Source organism: Poromitra crassiceps (genome assembly GCF_964638095.1).
Source record: "Poromitra crassiceps genome assembly, chromosome: 1".
NCBI classification, from domain to species: Eukaryota; Metazoa; Chordata; class Actinopteri; order Beryciformes; family Melamphaidae; genus Poromitra; species Poromitra crassiceps.
Window position 1 is genome coordinate 73,070,510 of NC_139623.1, and position 6,473 is coordinate 73,076,982.

A 6,473-nucleotide genomic window follows, 5' to 3' on the forward strand; every position below is an offset into this window, starting at 1 on the left:
ATGCGTCTGAAGAAATCTTGATGGGTCTCGCCGGGTCATAAAACCTAAGAACCGGTTCTTCTGTGAGCAGCTTCTTCATGTCGTTCCATGACTTCTCATGCTCATGTTCCCACTCCCACTCAACTCTTTTCTCTGTCAGCTGCCTTAAGGGTGCCATCTTTTCTGAGAGGTTGGGTATGAACTTCCCCAAATATGTTATCATTCCATTAAACCTCTGTACATCCTTTTTGTTTTGTGGCCTTGGCATGTTTTCAATTGCTGACACTTTTCTGGGATCAGGTCTGATGCCCTCACCGCTCAGTATGTCTCCCACAAATGTCAGTTCTGTCACTCCAAGCTGACATTTCTCTTTATTCAGCTTTAAGTTAGCTTTTCTTGTAGCTTCCAGGACATTCTTCAATCTCATATCATGTTCAGCTTTCGTGCTCCCCCATACTATGATGTCATCCATTGAAGTGTCCACTCCTTCCAGATGTTCATATATCATGTGTACTGTCTTGTGGTACACTTCAGGTGCTGAAGCTATGCCAAATGGCAATCTGAGGAATCTGTACCTGCCATATGGACTGTTAAATGTGCACAGTTTTGTACTTGCATCGTCCAGCTTGAGTTGCCAAAATCCTGATGATGCATCCAACTTGCTGAAATATTGTGCATCTGCAAACTGTGCCATTATCTCTTCTCTTGTAGGAAGTTTGAAATGTTCTCTTTTTATTGCTCTATTCAGATCCCTTGGATCCATGCAGACTCTGGGCTTTCCGTTCTTTTTTTCCACAACGATGAGAGAACTGACCCAATCAGTCGGCTCATCGATCTTTTCAATCACTTTCAGGTTTTCCATCCTATCCAACTCTGCTTTCAGCGGCTTCTGAAGAGCAAACGGCACTTTTCGGCATGGATGTATCACAGGCGTCACTTCTTCATTCACTCTGATTGTGTGTTCTCCAGGGAGGCAGCCGAGACCCTGGAACAGGTCATTGTATTCCTTCATGAGTTGATCATAGTCTGTATCGTCTTCATTTTCTATGACGAAAACTCTTTTTACTAGGTTCAATCTCTCACAGGCAGATAAACCTAGTATGGCTTGCACGTTCTTTGGCACCACTATGAATGCGAGTGTGTGCTCTTTGCCCTTGTGTGTCACTTTAACCCTGCATTTTCCTTTCACAGGTATTGTTGCTCCTGAGTATCCTTTCACTTTTGTGTTTGTTGCTTGTATTTTAGGTCTGGGTCTGATTTTCATGAACTCAGTCTCTGATATTACATTGGCTTGAGCTCCAGTATCCAGCTTCATGGGAATATGAATATCATTCACTTTCAGTGTCATTATCCAGTCCGCTTTCCCTGTTTTGTTTTCTGTCACTGCATCCACATAGAATTCCTCAGTGTCACTCTCATCCACTGTATGGACTTTGCTCTGTTGGGCTTGAGATTTACAGCAACGGGCATAATGGTTATCTCTGTTGCAAGTATTGCATGTTTTGCCATATGCCGGGCACTTTCTGGGAGGATGCTGTGTGCCACATCGACTACATGACTTCCCTTGTCTGTCTCTGTTCTGTGGTTTCACTCCTCTGTTCATTTCGGGGACAGTGCTCTTCTTTCTGAATGCTTTGTGTGCGTCTTGTCTCACTGCATCCACGCTGCAGCTCTCACTGAAGAGTTCCTTTGCTTGTGTTTTCACAGTCTCTGCTGCTCTACACAGCGTTATAGCTCTTTCCAGGTTGAGATCATGTTCCCTCAATAGCCTTTCCCTCAGACTATTATCTGGAATCCCGCACACCAGTCTATCCTTTATCAATGAGTCTGTGAGCCCTCCGAATTCACATGTTTTACCTCTGTTCTTCAGCTCCGTCACATATTGATCAATTGTCTCTCCTGTTTTTTGTACGCACGTGAAGAATCTGTGTCTCTCAAACGTCACGTTTCTCTTTGGTATACAGTATGCCTCAAATTTTTCCATTATTTTACTCAGCTTCATTTTGTCAGCAGCAGCAGCAAACGTGAAGTTATTATAAATCTCCAGCGCTTCATCACCCACAACGTGCAGGAACACTGATGCTTGTTTTTTATCAGTAGTGTCAACATCAGCGCCGATTGCAGACAGGTACAACTCAAAACGTTGTCTAAATCTCCTCCAATTCTCAGCTACGTTACACGTCAGCTGGAGGTTGGGTGGTGGGTGTAGTCCTTCCATTTTTTATTTTATTTTTGTTTCGTCTTTTGTCCTCCTCTTCCTGGGAAACAACGAGACTCTGCTGACTGCGTTAGCTTGATGCTAACGTTGATGCTAACGTTAATGCTAACGTTACACACCGCGGCTTATTTTCTTACTTCAAGACCAACTTCTGACACCATGTGTTGTTTATGTTGAGGGTTCTCTAATAACGACACCGTTGTTTACGACTTGAAGTACTTTACTTGGTATTGCTGGTAAACAGGTTACAGGCATGGAGAGTAGTACGGCTCTGTCCGTCGCTTCCTGACAGCTTCTGAATAACCCCCAGTGCGCATGCCCCAACTGTTAGGCTTGCAAGGCAGATCTAGCAAATGCCTATTTGCACTTATCATTACAGCATGTATTGTGTGAATGGTGAAAACAGCCCGTGAAAAGTCGCAATGAAACGCTGTGCAGTACTGAGTGAGCTTTCACTCTCAAACGACCGCACATCAGCACATGAAGGACTCACCAAACTTGTTTTTACTGAAAGCCGTTTTTACTTCTCAGCCCTGATAGCCTACTACTCTGTGCTGCTTTTAATCTCTCTCAATAATGCTCTCAACACAACACATTTACTTGGTGAAATGACTAAAAACGAACAGTTGCAAATCTAAGTTTATAGCCTACCACATGGGTCAAGAAATGTGGCGAAAACACAGCTCAGTGTTCAGGGCTCAATGGTTTAAATGCGGCCATGTTTGGAGAGAAGCTCGCGCTGTTAGAAAAAAAGTCAGGCACAACGCGAGCGGCCGCTGGAGCTAGCGAATAACCACGCCCAACAAATTTACGTAATTTGACGCGCCCGCCCCTCGCTCCACCCCCGCGCCCTTCACGGCAGGGTGAGCATAATTCAGCCTTATGAAAAAAAGTCAGGCACAACGCGAGCGGCCGCTGGAGCTAGCGCATAACCACGCCCAACAAATTTACGTAATTTGACGCGCCCGCCCCTCGCTCCACCCCCGCGCCCTTCACGGCAGGGTAAGCATAATTCAGCCTTTACGCACGGCTCGCGCGCGGACACACTTCCCTCCTCAGAATGCCACATTGATTTTCAACTAACCTACACTGCAGAAAAAAACACACCTTGATTTAACAATGAGAATTCGTTTGTCATGGTTTTGTGCGAAAAAGTGATTTGCGTTTTGAATTGGATTACCAGGGGAACGAGGGTCTGGCGGGGCGGGAGTCTGTGTGTAGCGCGGGGAGGGGTGCTTTGTGTTCGGCTAGTGTGCCGTGTCCTGAAGGTGTGAGCTGGGCCGGGTAGGCAGGCCGGGGGGGAGTCGGTGCACAGGGTGGGTAGACGCACTGCCGAGGCACTGAGGCAGCGCTGTGCCTGGTCCCGTGGATCGAAATCAGTTTCTGGCAGCAAATCACTTTCTGACACAACACCGGCCAGTAGGCTATATACAGTAACCATTGATAGTATAGTAACCTCTCTCCCTGCACCATTGCACCATGCAACAATAGCTTAACCCGAGTGGACAATTCTGGTATAGGCTATTGAAATAACATCTACCCTATTAACTTGTACCCCACTAGTCCATCTGATGGATATTTCCTACATTCGCGTATGGGCCGTTTCGACATTTTTTGAGTAAATGGTCTGAAATTAAGGCTAGGTATTTTTTTGGGGGTATTTGACAAAAATCAATCATATCTATCATCTTTCTACGATCCTAAGACCTTGTTTCAAAAGTACACCTCATTTACTGTTAGTCCATCTGATGGACCCATTGACTTCCATTGAAAACACTCTATTGGTACTCCCAGCAAATTTTTACAAAATTAATTTATTTCATTTGTTTCAGCGGGCATCCTGGACCAAATACCTTGAAATTTGACCTTAATATCTAACCTTGGAGTTGGTAGAAAATTTGGGGAAGTTACATGGTCTCAAAGTCCATTGCATAGTTGTCCCATAGACCAATTATACGCCTACATCACAATGACAACAAAGCAAGCTGCGTGCGCAACGTGTAGGCAGAAAACCATCAGCCCAGCATTCACAGACAGCGAAAAAGCCCCGCTGTCAGGACTGCTCTATGCCCATCTGCAACACACAGTTATATTTTAGTTTTAAAATGCAGTTCTCGGCTTACTACCACAGCTTATCGCCTAGTGATAAGCAATGTTATGCATCGAAATTAACGTTGTTTAATGGGATATGTCTTACAGACCCATACCCACTGGCGCTGTCAATTGGCCAAGCCTAGTCATACATATCGTGCATTCCTTTATAACTGGGGATAGCGTAGATAATTATTCTGTAACTTGCAAAGATATATTGTTATGTTGATAATGCACACAACTCAATAATGACATTATGTAACGTTACTTGGTCGTTAACTAACCGAGCGATGTGGCTGAGCAGCCTACAGCTACAGGCAGCTTACCTGATTATGAAGAGCACTACAAAGTTAGGCATTTTTAATGATGTCCTCGTTCCAATCAGTTCAACTCAATAATTACATTATTTAACGTTACTTGGTTGTTAACTAACCGAGCGATGTGGCTGTTACTAGCAGCCTACTACAGTTTACCTGATATGAAATGAGCGAGCACTGCAAAGTCGGGCATTTTTAACGATTTCCTCTTTCGGCTTGCAACCAAAGACACCTACGGTTAGCATAAAAGCAGTATGAGTTGACGGGATTCGGTAAAACTTTAGTCCTTGCTTTTAATGCTAACCGTAGGTGTCTTTGGTTGCAAGCTGAAAGAGGAAATCGTTAAAAATGCCCGACTTTGCAGTGCTCTTCATAATCAGGTAAGCTGCCTGAAACTGTAGGCTGCTCAGCCACATCGCTCGGTTAGTTAACGACCAAGTAACGTTACATAATGTCATTATTGAGTTGTGTGCATTATCAACATAACAATATATCTTTGCAAGTTACAGAATAATTATCTACGCTATCCCCAGTTATAAAGGAATGCACGATATGTATGACTAGGCTTGGCCAATTGACAGCGCCAGTGCGTATGGGTCTGTAAGACATCCCATTAAACAACGTTAATTTCGATGCATAACATTGCTTATCACTAGGCGATAAGCTGTGGTAGTAAGCCGAGAACTGCATTTTAAAACTAAAATATAACTGTGTGTTGCAGATGGGCATAGAGCAGTCCTGACAGCGGGGCTTTTTCACTGTCTGTGAATGCTGGGCTGATGGTTTTCTGCCTACACGTTGCGCGCGCAGCTCAATGTTGACAAGCTGTATAAGGGGTCTATTGGTTTCAATGTTAATTTTGCACAAAAAGAAAAAAAAATTTTACTCCCAGCAAATTTTTCAAAAAAATCATTATTTCCTTGATGTTACACATCTCACCTTGACTCAAGCGGTTAAAATTGTAGTTTCTACTGTGTTTGGCTATTTCCCCATATTCCCCCAGTTTTGGCATAGCAATCAATTCCATACAGTTTACATGAAATGTAAAAAAAACTGATTCCTATGCCAAAGATGGGAAAATATTAGAAAACTGAATTTGACAGTCCACACTACTGATTTGAAGCCTTTAGACCAGGATGGATGCTGGACTAAAGCTCGTTTGTGTGTTTTGGGGAAAATGGCTGGTAGTCTAAAACATGCGCTTTTTGCATTTTTGGCTCAAAATATGAAAAAATATTATTTTTACAAAAAATCACAAAAAATACAAAAACCCACTGATGATGTCACAATGTCTGTGAAATCATCAGTAATGTCATCAGTGACATATTATTGACCAAAAATCATCTCATGACATCACTGATGATGTCATAGGCTAGTGATGTCATAGGTATTGTGACATCATTCCTGCCAATCTTTGACACTAGGCATCTTGCAGTGGTGACTTTTGTAAAACACCCCAACCTGCCCATAATATCAGACCCAAATCCAGTTTGTCTTTATGGAAAGGGGGGGGGAAAAAAAAATCACTTTTTTTTTTTTTACTGTACTTTTTTTTTTAACTGTACTTACTGTACACTGGCATTTGAGGGGTTAAAATTCGAATAGGTATGAAATGTTGGTATGAGGTATTAGGGAAGAAGTTACCAATGAATTATAAACAGTCAAAAATTTAAAAATTTAAATTAATATTTATAAATTAGTACAGTATTCCCCTTAAGGTCCATCAGATGGACTAACAGTAAATTGAGGATTATTCGTAATTGGGGTACAAAGGTTAAAGAAACGAATATTTTTTAAATGTGTATGTTATAGCCTATATGAGCGAAACGACTAATTAAAAGGCTACTAATTACAAAAGCATCAATTTT